Genomic DNA, 25,365 nt, shown 5'->3' with positions numbered 1-25,365 from the left:
TGCTCAGTCACAACGACTCAATAAATCAGATTTTTCACTCGGGGCCAAATCCTACCCTTACGAACATCAATGATGCTGGCTTAGGGGAATCTCTGTAAATCTCTGCTAATTTCCATTTTGGAGTGTTGTGGTTTCACACAGTGATGTGACAGAAGCAGACTTAATTTTGGCAGAAAGCTGTCCCCACTGTAATTTCTGTAACCTATGCAGTCTCTGTGCAGTTTACAGATGCTTTATGTCACGGTGATTTTTCATTGTCTAAAATTATTTTAAAAGAAGAGAGGGAAAAAATTAACTGGCAAAAAAAAATTGGAAAATACTTTGATTTTAACTGCATATCTAGAATTTTTATTCTTGATTACCTAATTAAGATATTTTGGAGAAATCTCAGTGTGGATGTGGAAGTGAACATATGATTCTGTCCTGTGTATGCCTGTTCAGTGCAAAGAAAAATAAATGTCACCTGAAACTTCTTGAACAAGTCACAATACCCATTGTGCATAAGATGAGAAAAACATGCTTGATCCATAATTTACCTTTATATATGTATGTATGTGCACACATGCATATTTACAAGTGTGCATGTATATATTTATATATACAATTATTGTTTACAGTATGACTGGTTGCACCTGTCCAGCTGCCTATAAATTTATTATAGGCAATTATGTATGCAATTGAATTCTAAAATGCCCTATAAATTGCGACCATCTGATATATATATAATAAATAAAAAGTGTGTAAGGACTGCATACACTTCAGATTTGAACACAAAATCCCCCCCTTTCCACCAGGATCAAAGGCATGTGTTTAAAGAGGGCACAGAGGAAAGCTGAGCTGCACCCCAGATTTTAAGTTCCTTTGGCCCAAGAGTTTATATATTTTTTTAATTTTTTTTTTTTTTAAGAAGAGATGGACAGTTGCTGGGAGGAAGCCCTGCCTGCCACTAGGAGCTTGACACAGCATCTCTGGGGTGGGACTTTGGCTGATGTATTTACCCTCACTCAATCCCCAGTTTCCCCATCTCTAAAATGGGCACAGGGACAGCATCTGAGCTCCTGAGGTGACGGTCTGGGGGCACTGGAGGTGTGCCATGCCCCCCTTCTGCCACCCCTTCAGGGGAGGGGACGGGCTGGTGCAGTGGGGAGGGTGGCTGGACATGCTCCTGCACCCCACCATGACCATCTCCATGAGGAGCAGCAGCCACAACAATAAACACGAGCAGCTGCAGCGGCTGCGATAGAGGATGTCGCCAAAACCAGCAAGAATCCAACTTGCTCAGCCAACTCTTGTTCTCTCAGCAGAAAGAGATGGGATGGGGAAAGGCCAGGCTTGAGCCAGGACTGCTGATCTTGGGCTCAGGGGATGAGAGAGGATGGGAGAGGGGTCCAGCCATGGGTGCTGGGGCAGCTTGCATCTCTCCTGCCACAGCCTCTGGCTCCCCGTCCCTCCCTCCCTCCAGCGCCCGGCTCCAGCCCCTCTCCCCTTCACCACTTTTGCTTTATTTACGAATATGTCGCTGGAATTCAAATGAGTTATCTATTCTGTGGCCGCCTCACTTTCCCACAGAGGGCCAGTGCCTGCCTGACGCAGGGTCCGGCCGAAACAGCGCGAGAAGAAAAGGAAAGAGCAAAAGAATTCTTTTCAGCTCCTTTTTTTTATTCCTCTCCCCACCCCAGCCCTGGCCCCCACCTTATTTTATTTTGTGTGTGTGCGTGTGTGTCGGGCGCACTCTTCAGAGGCCGTGCCCCCCTCGCTCCCCTCCTCCCCGCTTTCATCCCCTTGGCCCTGCTTTAGCCCCCTTTATGTTACACGATAGCTCGAATGGAAGCCCAGGAGGGTCCTATAGGGAATGCATAGGATCCCTGGGAGAAAGAAAGCCCCCAACAAGCTATACACCAGATGTATAACGTTATATGGTCAAACTGGCAAACACAAAAGCGGAAAAACAAAAGAGGTGAATTAGGGAGAAGCATTCAAAGGCGTGTTTTGAAAACAGCCCAGCCAAGAGGCTGGATTCCCCCTCCTGAGACTAAATGTTTGAAAGAAAAGGTGCTGAAGAAAGAAAGGGAAGAGGGGGAGCAGGACGGGGTGGGGAAGAAACCCATTTTTTCTAATTTGCTGAAGCCTAACAGGCCCTGAATTTTGCAACTAGTTTTGGGTTTTTTTCCTCCCTGTTTGTTTTTTTTCTCCCTTGAAATCAAACATGGGGGAGATGAGGTGCTGTAGCTTGTCAGAGTGAGGGGGGCTGGTCAGAGGGGTGTTGCGCCAAAACCTGTGCTGGACCTCTCCCTCATCAAGGCTGCAATTAGTCCTTGGGCCTCCCCTCCCTCAGTGTTTCCAGCAGGCTCTGCCTTCCTTTATATCAGCCACCCTTTTCTAACTTCTCCCACACACAGATCCTTAAACTGGGAAGATACTGGTCAGGAGCAATGGGAATGGAGGAATCTGCCTTTTTTAAAATTTAATTTTGTTTTGGTATTTTTCCTTTTCTTTAGCCTTCACTAGACACACCTGACCTTGCTGAACAACTCTGATCATTTGTCCCAGTCTGAGGGGAAAGTTCATCTAAAGGAGAAAATAAAAAAAAAAAAAAAGCACAAAACTAAAGAAGCATGGATTGCAGCTGCAGAGGTTGCAGGATTCCAGAGGCAGGGTAAATGCATCCTGCTTCCACCACTTGATGCCCCAGTGCCAGAGCAGGCTCTGAGTGTCTGTGCTCAGAGCTTCTCTCCTGATCTATTTCTGCAAAGGAACCTCAGGAGAAACCAGGGTTGGGTCTGGGCTGTGTCTCTTTGCCTATTGGCTTCAAAATTCAAGCAGCAGCATTTTCACCTCGGCAAAGAGGGCATGGAGGGCACCCGGGAAAATTCCTCATCACTAAGGGCCAGACTTTTCTGCCTTAGCTTCTTGACAGGGTGGGATGGTAGCAATCTTGCAATTCTACCAAGGAAGGCTCCAGGGCAGTTCTCCCTGTTTCTGTGCAAGTGTCTGCCCTCTCCCCACCTCTTCCAGTGGCAAATGTAGAAGCACAGTGAACTATCAAGATACCCAATATATAACAAGGGCCTGGCAGAATTACCATACTGAAAATGTATGTTCACAGTTGAGCAATTCATATTTTAGCTCCTTCACCTGGTGATACATTTTTTTTTATATACTTGTGGCAATGGATAAAACAGATTCATTAGCTTTGATTAACCTTATTTAACTAGAGTTAAAAACCTACTGCAGACAGCTCTGCTTCCAATGCAGCCTTTAGGATGCTTTATCATGTTTAAGACCCAATTACTGTTGTACCAAATAAGAATAAACCATCACAATAAAATGTGGCACACACAGTCCTGTTAAAGCTCATGGCAAATAATCATTAATTTATAACAGTAACTTCCCCATTTCTATAGTTTTATTGATGGCTACAGTTAATTCAAGTTGAAAACAATGTAACTTGACACTGATCAGACCAACTAGTTTTCTGGTTTTATTGACTTTTGCCTTTTCTTTTCCTTTTTTTTTTTTCTTTTTTTGCTTTGTGTTTGGAGTCTCAAATGGCTACTTCTTAATAAACCCTCATAAAAACCAGGCAGAGAACAGCAAGGCATAGATGAAAAGGCTTTGGGGGAGATTTTCAAAGGCACAAAAGGTGCCTAACTCCCATTGACTTTCAATTACTGATTCATTTTTATTACAAATTTTGAAGAATTAGGAGGGAAAGTTGAGTTTTATGCAGTTATTTGTCTGTACCAGCCATGAACTAGCAATTTTAAAGAAAAATCATGCTTTAAATCAGTAATTGCTTAGAAACTTTTTGTTCGTTCATCTGCAACCTATTTGCTTTTCTGCCTTTCAGAGAGCTCTTTGATCTTACTAAAAGTCCAGAAGGAATACAGAACATAAATACACTTGTTACTGCAGCTTTTTCATTTTCGCCTCGGACCTGATCCTGCACTCACTTTAAACAGATGATTAACTTCATAAATGTTCGGTTGGGCTTACTCATCAGGGTAAAACTGCCTATCTGCTTAATTTCTTTTGCAGGATCAAATTCTGTGCTAATTGAAAGAGCTTCCATGTGTTTATTTTACATTTCCTTGCATTTTGGCATAACTGGATCTGGAAAGCAGCTGCAGAACGCAACGTGTTAATTTTGGACAGGGTTTGACTGAAGTGGGAATAATAAACAGTGAGATGCTGCAGCTTTCAGGCAAAGCAGAGTAACAACAATTAAAAAAAAAAAAAAAAGGAAAGAAAAAGGGGAGAAAGATGCTAAGGAGACAAATCTCCAGTCAGTAAACTAACAAGTGTGGTTTAATATTTGACATAGATGAAGCCAGGCCACCAGGATTGAGAGCTGCTGTTCAGGAGTGGAAAATGTTTGTGTGTGCAGGGCAGTCTCTTTGGTCTGTCTTTTCAACTTCATCTTCTCTTTTGAGTTACACAGCCCTCTTTCTATAATAAGCTAAAGATGGGACTCTGGTCAAGCTATAGATTTATTCAGAAAATTAAGTGCAAATTGTCAGCAATGCAAAACAACAAGGAAATAAACTAAATCCCTATGGTTACTAATTTGGAAAGTTTGGGGAAGAGGCATGATCTAAATCCACTCACCCCTTTGCTAGAATATCATGCCTAATGAAATTTGCTGCTGACAAAAGTCATGATTATTCTTTCCAGGCTGATCTTCTGACATTCTGCTCAGTGGATTTTACTCCACATCAGGGTCGATGCCAGGTCTTCAGGACTGATTCTATGGACCAACCCAATTTTTTTCAGCACTTCTTTTTTTTTTTTTTTTTTTTTTTTTAAATTTTGTTTCTTTTCTTATAGTTCCCATGGTTCATGGCAGTGGCAGAACTCCTTCCAACTTTATATGCTGGTTCCTTCCATAGGATTGGATTCTCCAATTGTGTGACCTGAAATAAAATAAAATAATTTGTTTAATTCAATAATTAAGTTGAATTAAACAAAACTCTGTTAGCTCTGTTCCTGGTGCAAACTGGTGTATCTTCAGGATCAAATAAAAACTTAAATAAAAATCTTTGTGTTATACATGCAACCCAGGCAAAGAATTCCAGTGTTTGCAGTGGAACTATTCCCTCATGGGTTGAATGACTCTGTGGATTTGCAGAATATAACTCAAATCTTTTGAGAAGAACTGAGAGATGGAAGAGAGTTTATTCTGAGTACATTTCCCTGTAAGAGCCAGGATCTACTCTCCTGGAGTAGAAGAGAGTTTTGCTGCCTCTTTTCCTGGAGCAACTGCAGAACAGATATTATCTATATGTTATGCTTAGAGCTGGAAATGCTTGCAAAGAATGCCAGGCTGCAGCTAAAACATCTTCAAAAGAACCCAGATTTAATATTTCATCAGAAGAACAGAGAGGAAGATTTGCTAAACATCAAACATATATTAATACAAATGCCTCCTGAAAGGAAGTCAGTTATGAAAATCAGTGAATACAAATGTTCCAATTGACATTACTGGTGCATGTTTGTGGGTTTTTTGTTTACACTGCCACATCATGAAAAATAAAATACACCCAAACTGTGCATATTGATAAGGATGCGCTTTCATCTCTGAGTTGGGTGACATGTGAAAACTGTTTCAGCTTCATTCTTGTACCTGATACTTGCACCAAGAAACCCTGAAGAAAAATGCTGCTTCTGTACCAGTTGGGTGCATTTTTCTTTAGTCTGGTACATGCATGGAGAAAACAGCTTTAGGGGAGTGACTGTGTCTGATCCTGCTTTAGACTAGAGCTTGCTTCTATACATTGCGGGGAAAAGGGATAAAGAAAAAGGATGGCTCAGAATTAAAACTGTTAACCTGAAAGTTAATTCTTTGAGCTGCCATTGGCTCCCTTGTAACCCTGCTAAGGTCATCTGAGCTCAAAGGGATCAGTGGAAGTTGAGATAGCTACAATTAAATACCTGGGCTTAAAATCTTTGGCTGCATGAATAGGTATTTTCAGGGTTATCCCTAGACTGCATGGATGATTACATGTCTCTTTGGACAGTGGATGTTGAAGTTTGTTTGAAGAAGCAGCCCTGCAGGAGCAGTGGGATCCTTCTGTCTCAAATCATGTTCCTGTGAAATGGTGATGGTCATCCACAAGGTCAGCTTTGCCTCAGCTTGTGACTGGCTTGCAGCGTTTGGATGTGGAGCAAACCTGAGTGAGCCACTTACTTACCTGTCTTTCTACTTCTGCAGGATTTAATTGTGATTTTAGAAGGGAAACAAGGAACATGTCATTCCTACTGTCCATTTATCATTATTATTAGTAGTAGTAGTATTTATGTTTTCCCTGCTCCATGGAAGTTTTCCCTGCCCATGGCAGAAGGATTGAAGCCAGGTCCTTTAAGGTCCCTTCCAACCCAAACCCTTCTATGAATCTGTGATTATATTATAAAAAAAGAATGAAATCTCATTGTTATGCCATGAGCCAGTGATTTGAGCAATCCTATCAGAAGCCAGACTGCTGAGCTTCATGAGAATCTGAAGGAGTCAAACTGTCATTCAAACCTACTAGATGTGAACTCATCTAACTTTTTTCACATAAAAGTCATTATGACTGTGATGGTCAACAGTAAGAATAAAGTCTGTAGATCCTGTATTGGTCCAAATATGGTACCATTGCAATGAGCCAAAAAGTATATTTTTTGATCAGAAAACAGTTGCATTATTTTTTTGGGAGTTTGAAGTAAAAATGTGGATTTATCATTTATGGTATCAGTGGGAAACTGTTCTGTGGGATCCATGCTGGAGGGAGTTTGAGCTGTTGTATTATTACTTAAGTCAGATTTCAAATGAATTGGAAAGGACAAAATGAAAAAGAAAAGAAAAAGAAAAGACAAAAATGTAAGACAACTCTCCCCCAGAAAAAAAAAAAAAGAAAAAGAAAAAGAAAAAGAAAAAGAAATTGAAGCCTTTGGAGCTGTGTAAGAATAATAGGAAATTTATACTCAATTAAGCCACTCAAGCAGAGCTGTTAATTAACCTTATCAGAAAGGACATTCCATTTTTATAGACCTGAGGCTATCAGCAAGAGCTGGACTTTTTAAGTGGATGAAAAAAGGTGCAATACATTGATTTTAATGTGCAAAAGCATATTCAAAAAACCCCCAATTTAGTACAGAACCAAGACAGTTTGTAAGAAATTCCAGTATTAAAAGGAAAAAAAAATATAGGAAAAAATGTGATGAGCAGGAACAGTCTTTCTACAACTGCTAAAAAATGTCATGGATCTGAAAAAAACTCCAAATGATGTTGCCATGACCTGGAAGAAATCTATGACTGCATTTTGAAGGTCAGAATTCTGTTGGAGATTCAGCTGGACTAAATAATATGTAAATATGATATTATACATGCAGAAAGAAAGAAAAATTGTGAAGTCTGCTACGTCCTGTTCCCTAACATGAGAAATAAAGGTTGAAAATAAGATAAAGAAAGTGGGAAAATTTATTAGTAATTAATGCAGAAATGTGATCATCCTAAAAGGGCAGCAAAAATGCCACCTACTAAACTAGAAACTATTGAGATGTAGGAAAGAAGAAAAATCCCCGACACTGTAAATCACATGAAACACATCAAAACATTGAAGCATTAGAAGGGGATGATAATGACCTGTTCTAATACAAATTATGAAGGACCAGTGAAAGTAGAGCACATCAAATACCAAGAGAATTGGGGGCTCTACTCTCCTGGAAGCCAGCTGAGCTCCCAGGGATGTACACCTGCAGAAATGAGAGAGCAGTCTTGTTTTTTTTTTTTTTTTTTAATGCAGTAGAACAGGTTCATTCTATCTTGCAGTTGCTATTCTATCAGCTGGTATTTGTCCTTATACTTCAGTACATATATATATATATACATATATACACACACATATATATACATATATATATATGTACACTCCCATTAAAACACACATAGAGGCTTAAATACGTAATGGGAATTAGGAGGATTTTTTTTTTTTTTTAATGAGAAATTTCTCTTAATGAGATTCCTCTGATGTTCAAGGAACATATTCATTCTAGGAATATGAAGAATACACTTTAGTTGAAGTGTTTAAATGTTTTGCTTAAATGTCTAGCAATGGTTCTCCTGAAAATTTTATGTCCTTAAATTGCACAGTTCAGTCAGGCTTTCTTTCATAATACTGGACTAACTCATACTCATTTTACTCAGGGTAATATTTTCCAAACAGAGCAGTATTGGAGATAATTTTCCTTTCAGGCAATTACATTTGTGATGAAAAGAGGAGCTCCCATTCCATGTGGAGATTGTTGAAATCTCTCAAGGATGGACTCACCAGGACAAGAGCACTGGTCAGAGCTGCTGGTCAGACCTGGGATGTGACAGAGCCTGTCCTGCCTAACAAACATTGCAGGAAAAGGAGTGGCTGCTGCATCGTGGAGGGCAAACCCAATTTCCTCTGACAATGCCATCATGGGAATTTTTTTAGGCTAAGTTACACTTCTTTTCTATTTCAGCCAAAATTTCAATGAAAATTTTCGTCTGAAGTTCATCAACTTAAGTGTGCTAGAAATCAGAAATAAAACTACTGCTCCATCCCATATTCACAGAATAGATTGACCCTTTCCCTGTATTCTGCTAATGAGTTGGACATTTTAGAGTTGAATAAAATTTTTAAATTTTCCAATGGGAAAATCTATCCTATCAACTTTCACTTCTGGGGAAAAAAATTACATTTTCTTCACTCTCCACTATCTTTTTTGTCAGCCAGACACTTTATCTTTATTAATTTAATATTAAATAATTAGTTTAAGTGGACATTTCCTTAAGCTAAGAAAAAAGAAAAGGGCAGAAAACATATTGTTCAAATTCAAATTTTGCAGTGGGGGTGTATTACATTGATAGGTAACATGCAGCATTTAATTCCAGCAGTTTCTAACAATGCCACTAACTCTGTTTTGTCACCTGAACAGATCCACCAGATATAAAGTGCAGATATATGCAGATATATAATATGCAGATATAGTAAACGATAGTGCCTGGAGAAAGGTGAATTTACTTTACATTAAAGTACAGTGGGGACTTTCAGAGTTTTATAGTAGGTGGTTAAGTCACACCTTTACCTCTAGATCTTCTACTTTCTATGAGCTATTAACAGCTGGAAATGAAAAATATAGAACAAACTTGTAGGGAAAATATTGCAATCCCTATATAAGCTTGTAAATACTGATATTGCAGACTGCAGGTGGGTATGTGTGTTTTATAATTCCAGAAAGAGACAGGTAGGGGAGCTCTTATAAATATGTTATTAAGCAGTAAAGCACACTAAATGTAAAAAAAATGTGTTTCGTTCCATAAAGAGAACAAAAATTAATTTCAGAATCCTTCCTCTTCTGTGGAAGTTGGCTTGGAATTTGCCAGTGTACATCAAGTGGGACAAGGAATTTTCAGTGGGAAATAGGTGCATGACTAATTAAGGTCCAGGGACCCTAATGCTAGAAGCAAGTTCAGGGCATATTTCATAAATTATTTTGACTGAGAAAAAAACTGGAAAGGAAAGAGAGAATTAAAAATGTTAAAGTAGTTTTGTATATCTAGAGATGGCATATTTAAATTTCTGTTCATTTTTCCCATGCTTATGGGAAAAAAGGCCATGCATATGTATGTGTGGGGAGACAGATGAGGAAAAAAGTTGAGAAAGTTCATCTAAGTCCTTTTCCATCTACTCTCCTCTCACCTTTCCCTTCCTAAAATGCTTTTGATCAATGACTCGGGTTTATCTGAATAACATCTCCCTGTTTTCCTAAGCCAGAATGGAATTTACCTGGAATTCTCAGATTTTCCACTCGGTAAAATGACCTGTAATTCACATACACATACGTTACTCATGCAAGTCTATTTTGCTTCATGTTTCTTTGAATACAAAGAAATGACAACTCTGAGCCCTGGAGCTCTGGCCATAGCTATGGGTATCTTCAGATTGGCTTGCTGGCTTTGGACAAAGAGGCAGGTTTCTCCAGGAAAGGCCTCATCACCTGCAGGGCAGGTGGGGATTATGGTGCCTTGTTTCCCTCTCCCAGAAATCACCACTGTGCACAGAACATTCTCCTCTGATCCAAGCTAATCCAGGGACAGCACCACAAACCAGCCAGCAGCACAGCTTCCATGAACCTGCTGCCCCAGCCCTTTCACCCCTCTGTGGCTCATCCTTTTTACCTCTGTCACATATTTATCCCAAAAAAAAGCTGCATAGAAGGGAATATCTTTTTGTGTCTTTGCACACTGATATGAAGAGGGGCATTCATCTAGATGAGAACAATTTAGTTCTTTTCCATAATGCAAATGAATCCTATTAAAGGATGGAGGCCTTAAATAGCCTGTACTGAACCTTCTGTGAGTAATTCAGATAACTTTTTAAACAAATCCATTCTATATTCTTTTGTGAACAAAACAGAACTACTGTGCTAACCTCATCCCATAATTTCTAAGCCCCAGAAGCCCTCCAAAAAATGTATCAGCAATTAGTTTTGAATTAAACAGAAAGTGATGGAACAAATGCATAAGTATTCACCTTTGTAACACGGCCACATTGCAGAGATATAAGAGCACAGCTGTTCTCGCCTAAAAAGGAGAATTCCAGAAAAAGAGAGGCTGGGAAAGAAGTCAACAATGGGCCCTGGAACTGAACATCATGCTCAGATTAATTTAGAAACCACTAAACATTTTGCCAAAAGAAAAAAAGACAAAAAGTAGAAGAAAAAAAATTATTAGGCAATAATATGTGTGACTTAAATACAGCATTGGAAGCAGAAGTTCAGGCTTCTACTCCTGACACACCTTAGCTCAGGCCAGTTGTACAAGCAGAAATAAGGCTGGTATATTATTTAGTGGAAAATGAAACTGATCCAGAAAAATAAATACTCCAGGGGTAGGTTTTGGATTACAAATTTGCCTAATAGAACAATATGTAAAAATAATAGGAATCTATGAGGTCTGAGGGGAGAGAACAGGTCTGGCTAGAAAGGAAAGAATCCAGAGTGAAAGAAAGGAATTCATCTGTTTCATATTAATTTGTATTAATTTCAATTTAATAGCATAACCACCTGTATTGAAGGAATGAATGTGAAATATTTTCAGTGATTGTCCCGTGTAAGTTAATACTGCAGGATATGGAATTGGACATGGTGTAGGGTTTGGAGAGAGCTGGAAGTGGAAGGGTGAGGAGCAAAACCACCCTGATGAGCTCCAGAGACACCGTGAGTCTGCTGTGCCCAGGGCATTCCTGCTGCCTTGGCTGTCAGGAGGTAAAACCCCATTTATATCAGGCTGAGGAGTCAGCCTTGCCTTTGGTATTTAAATGGCAATCCTGGGGTTGGCCAACTGTAAAAACAAACCAAGCAGTGACATTCAATTTGGACTCCAATAATAATTTGGCAATGTCAACATTTTCAGAGGACTCCCAGCTTGTATTTTTGCTGTTATTGTAAGAAATGCTTGGTTTTACTCACTGAAAAAAAAAAAAAAAAGAAACCACCCAAAACTTCAGCTCTTTTACCCTTCCAGTTTGCTAAACCAGGTTCTCACACCTGTGTGTATGTGAGGTAACAGCTTCTGAAGGGACTCACATGTCTGGTGGGGGGAAACACCAGGTTTGGGAAGCTGCTACTTGTCATGGGGCTTCATTTAACATCTTCCTGGTCTAGGACTGTTCATCCAAAAAACATGCTATGAGGTGCTGGGCAGCTGCTGCAAGGAACTGAGCAGTTTTCTGCTTGCCACGAATCTGTTGAATCAAAGTCCTTTGGCAGCTTCGTGTGCCTTGGTGAGCACAGAATTAGTAAAGTGCCCTGAGTTGCAGCTGCTCATGGAGCTGCACGGCCACTGCAGAGTCAAACCAGTGTTCTCTGAGCATGACTGGCCTGGGGACACGTCACTGGCATATCCCTGTGATTTTCCATGTCTCCAGTTACCCGGTGCAGTGCATTATTAGCAGGTTCCCAACAGATGGTGCTAATGAGACTATTAAGTAGCCTAACCCAATATGCAAATTAGGCTGTGAAAAGGGCTGCTGGGACCTGTCCTTTCCTTCTTCCTAGACTGCGTGAAAAGGGAACTTTGTTGAAAATTATTGCCACAAACAGCTTCCACAGGCTGAGAAATTCGTACGGGTTTTAAACCACAACTGAGGAAAGCGATTCCTACCCGAAATTGAAGCGGGCTGGCAGCGGAGGGGTCTGGGCATGAGGAATTAACTAATACAGGTGTACCAATCTTGAATCCTTGCTAGTGGAATTTAACAAAGCTGTGTCCAAAAGCCTTTTCAAAGACTTTTCAAAGTAATCTTTGTGTGGCTGATTGAAAGTAACTCTGTTACCTCCTTTCACACACCGCGGTTTCATGTAACACACCAAATACAATGTTTAGGTAAAGTTTGTGTTATGTAATGCAGTCCAACAAATAAAAGGATGTTTAAAGTTAAGGCTGACATTCCATCCTTAACTTTTTGTACCTTTGTGTTACATCACACCTCAAACATAACATTGATTTAGGGTCCCTGCCCTGGCTCTATCAAGACATGGGGAGATTAATTACGTTAAATACATTATTCTGACCTTTGCGTTAACTACCCATTCCTTTGTCAGTTTAATAATTTCAACCTTTAGGTAATGTCAGCTGTTAGCATGCTCTGTTAGTCTTTTTTTTTTTTTCTTTTCTATAAGTGGGAACATCCCCAAACATTAGAAACAGTTGATTTCCATACACTCAAGGTCATATTTTGCTTTCATTTTTTTCTAAATTAGGCATTTCAGATCAGCTTTTCCTGGCTAGGCATGTACACACATCACAAATGTTCAGATTTAACTTGGAATATAACTTCTGAACGAGTTTGTTCTCATATTTTTGGGATAATGTCTGGTACCCACAGCAGCATGTACAAAACCAGGCCTTCCTTTGTGCTTACCCAGGAATGTATAGCCCTATTCTCTCTGAGCTAGATAACATTACTAAATAACTGTGCATTTGAGTTATTATTATCATTATTGATTTAAGCACATTTATTTCCAAATTCAGAAAGCTCTGCTAGAGCACTTTCACCCAGTGCACAATATAGAGCTAAAGCATGTGCTACATTTCACTGGAGAGAAAGTGAGAAAAGCAAAAAAAAAAAAACACCAAAAAACCAAAAGGTTTTATTTACTTGGTACCACAACTACTCCAGAATATTTCCCATTGCATTTGGTTTTTTCCTAGAAGAATTTTCCAAAATTGTACAACTTTAGGGCATAAATAAGGCCACTTCTCCATAGAATTATTGATAATCTAAGAACTCCACCAGTAAGATAATGTGTCAGATAGTGATAGTTGGAAACACTACAAAAATGGAGCAAGTCCACCTCTGAAAAGAGGTTACCATGTTATTAGTTACTCTCAGGCATTTTTTAGGGCTGTGACTGAGGTGAATCATAAGTCTAATCTATGCAGCCATTTTAGTATTTTACAGCTATTGGCTGTGAAGTTGGGCTGGGAGCAGGGCACTGGTGGAGTTTGGAGTAGGTAGAACCTGGAGTGAGAACAAGCAAAATAAATTTTTTCCTTCTATCAGCATCTCACATGTGTCTGGCCAGATTTGTGAAGGTGGCTTCTTCCTGAGGGCAAGATCAGGCTTTTCCCAGGTGACCTTCATATTTCTTAAGATAAAGCAGAGCCAATTTTTTCATTCTTGTTGGAGCAGCTGTTGTGGCTGCTTTTGGAGATATACAGAATCAGCTTCACCTACAATGAATAGAAGTGCTGGGCCTTTTAAGAAAATTTAATTTGAGAGGTTGGACACTTGATCAAGGAACTATGGCAGGACCTCTACCAAGGCTCTTCTAAGATCTAAAGGATTAAATACTTTAGGAATGGTCCATATCAGCTCTAGTATTGACCTCATCTGTGGCTGTGAATCTGTCATGGGCTTGCACTGTGTGTCAAAGGGGCAAACTGCACTTACTGGTCTCCAAGGGCAAGTGATGAGGTCTTGAAGACTTTAGAGCTTGCCCTGAAACTTGTTTTGTTGCTGACAGTGGGGTATACATCTTCCTGGTCAGGAAAACCAAGCTGTGGCTGTTGCAAATATTTCAGCGGTTGACTCCTTATATTTACAGAATGTATTGGTGGTTTTTTTGACACTGCATATTTTTAAAAAATATATTCCCCTCAGCTTTCCACTTTTTTCTCCATAAAATCAGCAGGATGACTTCACTGACATGGGAGCCAAATATAGTTCCCTGTGATGGTATCTTGTAGCAGTCATTGGTGTGAATGATGGTGAATCAGGCAACAAGAGCAGTTTCAACTGCATGCACAGTCTCTTCTTTGTGCCCTTCTTTGGAGGTCTCTGTTTTTGAAGGGGGATTTCTACTCTCAGAATCAATTCCTAGTTGAGCCATTCCATCTCAACACAAGCTGAAGCCCAGACATTTCCAGCACTTATTTTAGGTCCTGATCCTCTGCTGAGGGAACCCAGTTAAGCTCACAGCATAACATGACTCTATGAATGGTTCTTGCTACATAAAGTAAAAAGGGCGATTCATAAATTACTTTGCATGTGACAAATCTCATTGGGACTTGACACTGCGCAGTATAAAAGGTGTCAAATGCATTTGGATTGCATCAGTCTGCTCACCACAGACCAGAATTTGCACTGCAAATGTACTGTGCTGCCATATACTGCAGTGCTGAAAGAAGGATAAAAATAAGCGACAGAATAAAGGCACACATGATTTCCACTGCTGGCAAGGTGACATCTGCCATCGTGGCTGACACACCAGTGATTAAACTCCAGACTTCCAGAACTGCTGTTGTTGTAGCTTGAACTGGAGTCAAGCCTACATAGCTGGGCTGTAACCGTCATGGTCTTAATGTATTGGACATGCCTTGTGACCCCTAATGCACAGACACGCACGTGGGGCTGGGATTGTCCCCAGATGCCTGTTAGGACTTTCCAGCCTGGAATTACAGATGCTGAAAGGTAGCTATTAAGTCCAAAGGATGTAAAATAAATTTCAAATTAGCACATAGTTTGACTATTGGTTTAAACATCACAACACTGCTTCCCTGAAAGCAACAGTTTGAGAAAATGCCATGTGCAAATAGGATCAAGAGTTTCACATTTCCAGTTTTTCTTGGGAGACAACAGAGCTATTCTTCCCTCCAGTAGGAAGAAAATGTTCTAATACACTTTCTTATGTATTTTTACACTTGCATAGACTATAGATTGGGGTCAGGTTGAGATTATATGAAAATGTACTATCTTTCTTGCAGAGAAAAATTACTTTTTACAAATCAGGACAGTTTCCAGTCATTTTGGGGAGAAAAATTTGATTTGTAGAAGCCTGCACCAAATCTATCTGAGCTGGATATGTCCTTTACAAAAAGTCCCAAGCTCACTGGTCCATTTTTCCCTATAACAAAGAAGCCAGCATCAAAAATTGGGCAACTATTATTTGTGTCTGTGTCACTTCAACCCTTTCCTGCCTTAGAGGCAAGACAACAGAAAGCCACAGGAGGACCAAGGTAATCATCTCCCTGATGAAATATAAAGCACAGAGGTACAAAGGCAAGGTTCCTGGAATCCAGCACAGGGCTTAGCTGTGACTCCCAAGCCTGAACCTATCAGGCCAGGAAGGGGAATGAAACTCTTTCAAACTGAATGAAACTCAATCAAAACTTGGACCCAAATCTTACTGCATCTGTATTCAGTGTCCTGTTAATGGGAAATGGGCAGTGGGGAAAGAAAATGCTCCCGATTCTCCAGCAGTTCAACATGCATGCTCAAAGTGAGAGAGAAAGATGTCTGAAAGAAGAGAGCAAAATATCTTTCCTGATGCCAGGACAGAAACAACAGGGGAAATTCTGGAAAAGGCAGGTCTGGGAGGACTGAGTTGTAAACAGGAGAGGAGTTGCAGTGGCTGCTGGAAAAGGGAAGGGGGGGCATGGGCAGGGGAAGGGATCAGGACTACAACTTTGAGTCCCTCTGGGGATTTCCTCAGTGGATTGCACAGTCGTTTGTAAAAATCCACTGTGACTGTTACACTCTCACTTTCTTCTTGTTGCTTTATTCCACATGCAGCCCAACATGTTTTTCCACTGATACGCAGATTTTGAGCTGTTTTGTTTGGACTCACCAGTGGAGGGGCTTCAGTTGACACAAAGGGCTTATCAATAACATTGAACCCCTTTTGACAGCTGTTTCTGCTTCCCGTGTCTCCTGTTAAGGAGGAAAAGGGGCTTCAGGCTTGAATAGCTTGAATAGCAGCCAGTACCTTCCATGGGTAGCACACTTCAGGCAAATCTAGAATTACCTCCCTCCTGGCTTCAATTCCCCCATGGGCTGAGGCCCCCTCACTCAGCACCAACAGAATAAGCCTTCACTTGATTGCTTTGGTAAATCCATCATTTTTGTATCCTAATAATTATCCCAACAGATGTTGCAAAGCTGGAAACATGAATGTTTCCTTTTCAGTGAAAGGATCACTTCTCTAAATGAGTGATGTCCATTTTAACTCTCCCCTGATATGCATAAATACACACACAGCCAGTGTGACTTTCGGCATGAAAAATCAGTAATGGTATATGATTCTCAAATCTAGTAGAACTGATAAAAATCAAGGTTGCCATCAGCTGAGTAAATTGAGAGCTCCAAGTGAATTTGGTGGCTGCTCTGGGAAAAGGGGGTTTTTGTGCTGGTGAGTTGCTCCCTCTCGTGGAAAACCAGCATCCCAAAGCCATCCAACACGGCAGAAAGCGATGCTGTTTCTTGGATAACTCTGCTTGAGGCACAGTGTGAAACCTAGAGACTCTCACACACACACTCCTGTGTGCCCGACCCTGCAAGCACAGAAAACATTCCTGCTCTCTGGGTTTTATGCCAGGAGCCTTGGCTTGCTGAGCAGAAATCCTTAGGAGTGAAAAGCGCCTGCCCTCCCAGAGCCTCATCATTATTGCCTGATGTAGCCTCATTAGTTTGGCTATTTCAAAATCCTTGTGCAGCACTGATCTGGGGGTCTTGGAAAGGCAGGGATATTGGAAGCTCAGAAACAGGACTGGCTCCCTTTTTACTTGCCTACTTTTGCTTTGTTGTGTCCTTTGGCTTTCTCCAGGACAAAAGTAAGCCTTCTTTGGGAATGACTGATTAATGAGGAATTATTACTATGCCTTTAACAGAAAAGCTATTATTACTAATCTATTAACTGAATAGTTATCCTCTTCCCTCTTTCCATTTTAAGGTTCTACCTATTTCTGCAGCTCAGATAATCCAAACCCTTATCCATTCTCCCAGCTGCAAGAATAAGCCAACTTCCCTGTCATCCCATGGGTATGATTCCCCTTCACCCCCCCAGGATAATCACATGTTCTGGACTAGTATTTTTTTATTGCTTTTATCGAGAGATTTTATTACAAAGGAAAATACGTTCTGTATTTCTTAGACTGGGAGGATATAGACTTGGCAGTTAGAAACCACCATAGCAATTTTTAGCACACTGGTGTGGTTTACATGGATTAATCTGCAGTAACTCTTTGGAACGCTCTTCAACTGCTCCAAAGCTGCCTCAGTCCAAACAGTTTATAAGCTAAATAATGAAAGTCTTGTAAATATTTATTTAACGAGACATATTTTGAATAACTGACATGTATAGAGCCTTCCTAGAGAGTGTGTTATCACCATCAATTTTCATGGTCTGATATAATAACAACTACCAGTGTAAACCGTGGCAGGGAAGATATTGACAGTCCGAGGCCGCTGTTAGCAGCAGAGTAATAACGGGGCAAAGAGACTGCACTGAGCTGCAAAAGCAGGATTCAAATTGGGTTTGCTTCCACTTGGCAAATCACTGGGAGGAAAAACTATGTGAGTTATCTGTTATTAGAGATTGACTGTAAATATGCTGTAGTTACCATGCTATTGCAGTGCAATTATCCAGAGGTTATTCCTTTTTAATAACTACCTACCAGGCAGAGAAAGAAACACGATTTATAGAGCTTCATTTCCTTCTTTGGTCTCCTAAATTCTGAACAGTGTTTTCATGCCGCAGTGATAGGTGCTGTTTTGCCACCTGTATAGACTAAATTAATCTGTGGAAACAGCAGGTTAATTACCTAAACATATTGCTTATATTTAACCCTATTGTTTCATATTAAATATGTGTGTTTTTAGTAGCCAGATAAAGTTATTTATGCTGCAAATGGCTCTCAGTTACGAGTTCATGAACCCTCTGATTAATATGAATTAGAAATGATAACATAGTAAATGTGTAAATGGTCTTGAAAGAGAAACCCTGTTTGTTACTCTCATAATTATTATACACAGTTTCAAGCCTTTCATTCAGCTCTTTTATACCAAAAAATGGCATCTCATCTGCTGGTATCAAAACCAGCTCAAATTCTGGGCATATTTCACAATCATTTTTCCCCTCTATGTGTCTATAGTGATGATGGATGGCGTGGACTGACTGTCCTTAGAAGTGAATGTATTTATTTGTCCACAGGATACGGATAGCACATGAAATTGCAGTGGTAGTGGAAACCTCCCCCACACATCACCCTCTGTCAGTGTGGCTCAGCTTTGACAAAAAGGGACACAGCGAGCCATGGGGAAATTGTGTTTAATTCCAAAGTCACACAGAGAGTCGGTGGCAGGCTGACAATGAGGACTTCCAGCCCCTCATCGACATTCCTCTGCCGTAAACACGGGGCACCAGCCCCACTCTAATGACACAGGGGGAGCTGGGCTCAGAGCAGGAGATGCTCTGCAAAAAAGGCCTCCCTTGCATTCAGCTAAAATGCTGCTAGTGGGATGTGATTAATCTAACTTCAGACTCTAGAATAGCTACTATTAAACCCAGGGGATGGCTTTATTGAAAAAAAAAATAAATCTGGCTTTAAGGGGTGGGGGTTGAAAACAAGAAACACATGTGGGATTATTTTAGACCTCATTTCTTAAAAAAAAAAGGGATGTTTTGTGCTGTTTGTTGCTGCCATGGCATGAGGAGTCAGGTTTATAACCAGGCCCGAGCATCCCACTTTGTTCTGCCCACTCAGGCCAAACGTCCCTTCAGCACAAGGGTCATCACTATCCCTGACAACTGACTGTGCATTTTGATCAGGGGAGTTTCTGTTCAGTAGCTGGGTGGTTTGAATGCTGCTCCTGGCACCTCAGATCAAAAAGAGTTTGGCATGGGCACTTCTGCCATGCTCCTGTGTCCCTGAGTCCTGTGGAGATGGGTGGATGTTGGCTGGTGACAGTTCTGCATGTTGCCTAAAATGAGAAACTTATAAGGAAACTGTTTGTTGGGATTACCCTTCAGGTAACCTCTTGCAGCATAATAGTGATACAGGATACAGTGATTTGCCACTTTCTGGAATCCCAGTCCTGGATCTAAAACAAGTTATTATTTTGAGACTAAAAAACCTTGAGTTTTACTGGTGCATGTAAATACTTTATTGATCAAGCTGGCAAAAGGCATGTACACTAAGATTTGATTTATCAGAGACAGCTTTTCCCAGCAAGATACAGGTATTAGGTAAGCCAGCCTCCATCTCTTAAAACTGTCATCAATACAACAATACAATTTTTCTGGTTCTGGTGTGATCAATACAATTGTTCCTGATTCCAATGTTGTCATAAATCCCCAATAAACACACTCTGTACCTTTGAATAAAGTTTGGTAGTGTCATACTTCCAGGACAGCAGAGTTATAATTTGACCCTTTTCTCACTATTTTTATCTTATAGACCTTTCATAGAATTGTGGGCTGATTTGGGTTGGAAGGAACCTTAAAGTTCATCTGATTTCAACCCCTATGCCATGGGCAGAGACACTTTCCACTTTGATTACCTTCATCACTGAATGCTCATACCTTTATGTATTTCTTGTGGTGTCCTTGCTGATTTGAATAGAGAAGCTGCCAAAATATATTTTTTCAAGTTCTTCTACAGAGGTGTGATTTCTTCAGTCAGATTCATGCGATACCTTATCCTAAACAAATAAAATAATATCACACATAGGATTACACTGCAATGCATGCAGTGGGGAAGTAATGCAATTTTTTTTCATACCTTATGTGTGATGAGGATGTTTAGTACACAGGCTGCAGAGGAGGATTTCTATAATTGCTCCACAACTGACTGACTCACCAGTCCTGTGACCCTGAGCAAATCCCTCAGCCTCTCTGGCTCTGACCTTCTTCTCGTGTAAGTTTTATCTCCTTCTGAGAAGCTTTGTCAAGATAATTTATATTTCAAAGCATGTGGCAATCCTTGGCTAGGATATACTATTAGAGTGCATGCAGACAATAATAATGGACATGAGTGTCCCAGGCTACGACTCTCTGGGTTGTCACTTCATGTTTGGTGACTTTCTTGTGCTGTATTGTGAGGCTGCACTCTCTGGGTGCATCTCTGCAGAAATATCTGAATTCTGCTTAAGAGCATTGCCTGAGGAAGTTGAAACCAGCTGTTCTTGTAATGCTTCTGGAGAACACAGACATTCACACAGAGATTGCACCTACACTGACCTGTCACAGCATTCAAGGTGAGGGTTTTCAAACTAGATCCTGACAGCTGCTCTCTGTCATGGTCAGATTTCGTGAATTTTCCAGAGTTTTCAGTGTCCTCTTTCCTTGGCTTCCCCACATCTTCAGCCTAGGCAAGTGCCCCAAAGGCTCAAAAGGTTTGTGCAGGAAATGGAGGCCTAGAGTGTTTGTGTTTATAAGCTACAGTTTTGTTTAAGAAATTCAATTTATTGCACTGCAGAACAAGCCAGGTGATGTGCCCACTCATTTCTGGAAAATGACAAGAAATTAGGTAATTTGGATAGGTATTGGTCAATTTTTAAGCTCCTGAATTCACCTCTCTGCACACACAGTCTTCAAAGGCTTCAGCATCATGGGCTTAGATGAATGCCTCAAAACTTTTGAGCTTTGTTGACTCTTGGTCAAATCTTGGGACTCTTTGAGAAAGGCAGAGAGAGAATCTTAGCTTTAGGAACATTCAGGGACATCTTGGTGGAACAGAATTATTTTTGTGCTTAGGTGCAGCAGGATTTGCTTGCATTTAGGCAGGTGAACCCTGTAAAGTTTGGTGTTGGCTACTGTGCCTTGTGTGGTTGGAAAATGTGCCAGCTACAGATGCAGGTGACCCAAGGAGGGAAAGGAAGAAGGTGAACACTAAGTGATTGATCTGTGACTCAGTATCTCTTGTCTCCTTCCCACTACATCCATTTTACTCTGAGACCCTTGTGGAGAGCATGAATAGTGAGGTAAAGTGGAGATACACTTTGAAATGAGGCACTCAAGGAAGCCTCACCATCCTTTTATCCTAAATTGATGTGGTTTAGATACAGATGAGTATAGTAGAGACCTGTGCATGTTAGAAAGGTTGTGCTGGAAACAATATAAGTGCTTGGGGATTATGCATCTTCCCCAGAAGTTCTCTATTAGATGAAAGGATTCCTGGAGTATCTTGAAATTAATACAAGAATTCTCAGCATAAGCAGAAATGAGCTACTCTACTGTGGTAGCCATGAGACCCAACCTCATGGAGAAGGATAGATCTAGTGGGATAAGGCTAGCACGTCCTCCTTTAGGAATGTGAGGGGGTGGTAGATCAATCCACTCTCAAAGTGGGAAAGAAAAGTGTCCACTCTGTGCTCGAGGCCTTGTAAGAGGCAAGGCTGGCTTCCCAAAAAGAGTTCTTTTCTCCTGCACTCCCCATCATAAGTGACCAAGGCAGGTGACATGGGAATTAAGAGTGATCTTCCACCTCACAGGAAAAGCAGTTGACAAACCTGCCTGAAAAAACAACAAATCATAGATGAAATTGTCATTTGGAAAGGAAAGGAAGGGAACCTGCAGTCTTGAAGCATCCCAGAAATCTAAACAGAGGCCGCCTCACCATCCAGACTCATTCCATTTTAGTGTGCTATTTCCCAAGTTGTTGCGTGAATGATCCCAGTGTCTTTGCCTTTACAACCTTGCCTGATAGGCCATTCCACACATTTATTATCCTCAATGTGAAAAAGTGCTTCCTAACGTCTGTTCTAAATCTGTTTTAATTTCCATTTATGCTCCATTGTCCTATAATCTGTTTGGAGCTGAAAATAGAACCAAGGTATGATCTTACAACCCCTGGCAATAAATTTTATTAGTATTTTTTTCCAAATTTCACAACCTTGCAGTAAATAAGAAAGCTTTATGGGGAAAAATAACCTCTATCCTCCTCCACTCTCCTCTCCATCCACAAACCCCATGACCTTTCTAAACTTTGACCAGTATCATTGTTTTCTTTCACCCCTCCCTTTTGACTTAATATTGCATTGGTTACAGGAGTAAACCAATTATATGTGTATTAAAAATGGAAGCAGTTTGCTTGCTGGCAATGTATATCTTTTACCAATGGCTGATGAAAAAAAAAAATTCTCCCAGCTGCTCTGTAAAGCTCTCTCAATGCAGCTTGGAACATCTGGTTTGTTTTGTGTGCAGTCTTTTACACAAGGCATTTGCAATTCTTTAGTCAAATTGGATTTTTAGTTCACTTTCCAGTGGAAAGGTTGATATGTTTGTCATTAAGAAGCAAGGTAAAAGTAATATGCATGTAATTAGAATTCAGTCATCAGAACCAGGGTGGCAGGGTCCCCTAAAAGACATTTTCATTCACTTCAATCTGCAATCAGAGGATGAAGTTTCCTCAATGAGTTAATGCCATTCAGTCCTGGTGGACTATAACATTGCTCCAGCAAGGCATATTTATTTGCATGATTGGCAATTAGAATTTATTGATTTCAAAAAAGGAAATCCTTCCCTGGGTACTTGTGTTTCACTCCCTTGGCTGACATTGGACAGGAAAAGCCGGCAAGATATGGATACCACATCTGCGTTGGAGGAGGAAAACATAATTATTTCTATTTCTCAACAGTAATTTCTCAGGATCAAGGGCACTGATGGACTCTGGAGAGGGTTCACACCAGTATTCCTTGGCAGGAAATGAGATGGTTGATGACTATAATAACGAGACCTTTTTGATAATCTCAGTGGAGGATGCAATGTAGTCTCACACCCAAACTAGTCTCTACTTGATCTGGGCGCTAGATCAGGCTGGTTTCACTCAAGTTTAGGTTTCAACTAATTTTATATGAAATCAGGAATTTTATATGAAATCAGAAATCAGCCTGAAAGTGGACTGGATCCTAGAGTGGCCCTTAGCATGCAATTTCATTGCCACACACAGTTTAGAAGGGGCTTGTTGTTGTTGCCTGCCTCCAAAACCAGAATAAGAAAAATATCTCCTCTCAAATAATGGCAAGGACCAGATAAGTTCTTCCTACAGGAATTTCAAAGGTGGGCAGCTTAGAAATTTTAAAATTAATAAGCAAAAAATATACTGAAGCTATAAATAAAAGGTAAAAATGAAGTGACCAAAGGAGGGACAACTTTTGAAATATTCATTTGTACTTTTCCCCTTTTCCATTGGACGCAGTATATTGCAGATAATAGTCAAGAATAGACACAAGCTCTTGTCTGCTTCTTCTAAGGAAAATGACAGCCCACAAGGAGTTGAAATATGCTTCATTCTCCACCCTCAACTTGACCAAGAGCCTGAAAGGACTTACAGCTCTGCCCTTTTTACCCATGCCCCCATTTTCCCTCAATATTGTTGCCAAATATGCAGTCGAAATTAATAGCACTGCTTCACCTGCCACATGTCAAATTTAATTTTACTTTAAATCAGTCTTAATTATTCTAGTGAAGTTTATAGTTTTAATGGAAAGACATTGCTTGCTTAAACTATAACATTTATTACAAAGGGCCATGAGAGATTTAAAGTCACATCGGCTTTCCAAAGCGGACATTTTTAACTAGATAGTATCACATCTCATGCCTTCTAGGAAGGTGAACTTTCTGAACCCCAGCTGTCCAAAATACACCTAATAACCAAAAAAACCCCCAAAAAACAAAAAACCAACCCCACACAAATGGAAGACAAAGCCCAATGCTCAATGTGAGGATTTCTCCATTTGCACCAGGGCACTCAAGCACCAATGTGGGACAGACTAATCTTTGCTGTGAAATATTTTCGGGGAATGAAGAGAGAAGGGTAATTCCAGGAACGTGGCTCCTGTTTGATAGGCTGACAAATCAGGTCAATGGCTAATACTGATCACTAGGAAATGCTTCAGCTCTGAGGAAGATTTAATGGTGCTCACAGCACTGTAGCTGCCTCCATCTCCCATTGGTGCCACTCACTTACGTGCAGGTGAAACATAAAACTAAGGGCTATTAAAGAGCCCACACTTTTTCCAGGAAGGAGGGTGTTAGGTCTGCATTAGATCCTGGCACTAATCCAGAGCCTGTAATCACACCTTGCCAACTGTACCGAAAATTTCCCCTATGAGCTCCTCTGGCAACACCCCATTTTACAGAGCTGAGTCTGTGCAGAGTGACAGCAGCCTTTCAGTCCAGCTGCATTTTAGTCATAGGAAAATAACCCCCTGGGTACAATTTATTAAGCACTTTGGAACATCTCTGGCAGCTTTGTTTAGTGGTTAGAACATAAGAAAGAGCATCAGTATTCAATATCTGGTTCTTTGGTGATTACAATTAAGGTATTTAATTTTTTGTGTACTCTGCTTTACCTGCCTGTGAAATAAGTAAAACAGTATTGCTAAAAGTGTATATAGTCTATAGCTATCATTTATGCATAAACACCCCTAAATCCTCTGCAATTTCCTCCAAAGATAAGCATTATCTGAAGGTTTATACATGCATTGTTTCTTCTTTTTTCCTTTCTTTCTTACTTCTGTGGGCTTCCACTCAGAAAACAGATGGTCTCTTCTCACTGACATTTTCTTACAGTTTTTAAATGATGCTGCAGTAGGGGAGAGCTGAAATTGTTCAATCTAGAGCTGTTCAGTCTCAATCTAGGTTCATAATTAACAGTAGCTAAGTGAAGTTTAATAAGGGCAGCCCACCAACTTCCCTTTTTTTCCTGGTGCTTTCACAGCCAGGCCATAATGAATGTGCAGTTCATGGAGCTTCCCCTGACCGTGACTCCCTGGAATATTTAGTGTTTACCTTTTGTGATAATTAAAGGAAAGGAAATGAACCCTAAAGGAAGACGGAGTGACATCTAATATTCCTTAATATTCTCTTGTTTCTTTAAGTGATGGCTTTTGCCAAAGGAGGCCTCCCTCTCTTATCATCAGCCAGGTCCTGACCCTGGGCCAGGGATCCTGGCTGTAACTTGACCCTGGACCAGGTGTGTGCCTGCAGGTCACAAGGCTGACAAAAAAATATCAGCCCATGCTGCAAACAAGCCATTCCTCAGCACATTATTGCCTTTAACTCTTTCAT

The 25,365-nt window shown here is 40.5% G+C and overlaps 1 long non-coding RNA gene across 1 annotated transcript in view; it reads left to right on the top strand.

The window, feature by feature from the left end:
• LOC146766548 (uncharacterized) overlaps nt 1-25,365 on the top strand; it is a 46,738-nt gene that overhangs the window by 8,750 nt on the left and 12,623 nt on the right. The window contains exon 2 of the long non-coding RNA XR_014957633.1: nt 6,018-6,174. This is a non-coding gene — a long non-coding RNA (uncharacterized LOC146766548). The remainder of the gene's footprint in view (nt 1-6,017; nt 6,175-25,365) is intronic.

Source organism: Lonchura striata, chromosome 10 (genome assembly GCF_050655825.1).
Source record: "Lonchura striata isolate lonStrDom1 chromosome 10, ASM5065582v1, whole genome shotgun sequence".
Lineage (NCBI taxonomy): Eukaryota > Metazoa > Chordata > Aves > Passeriformes > Estrildidae > Lonchura > Lonchura striata.
The sequence above is the reverse complement of the archived record's forward strand: the minus strand, read 5'-3'. Positions and strand labels throughout refer to the sequence as shown.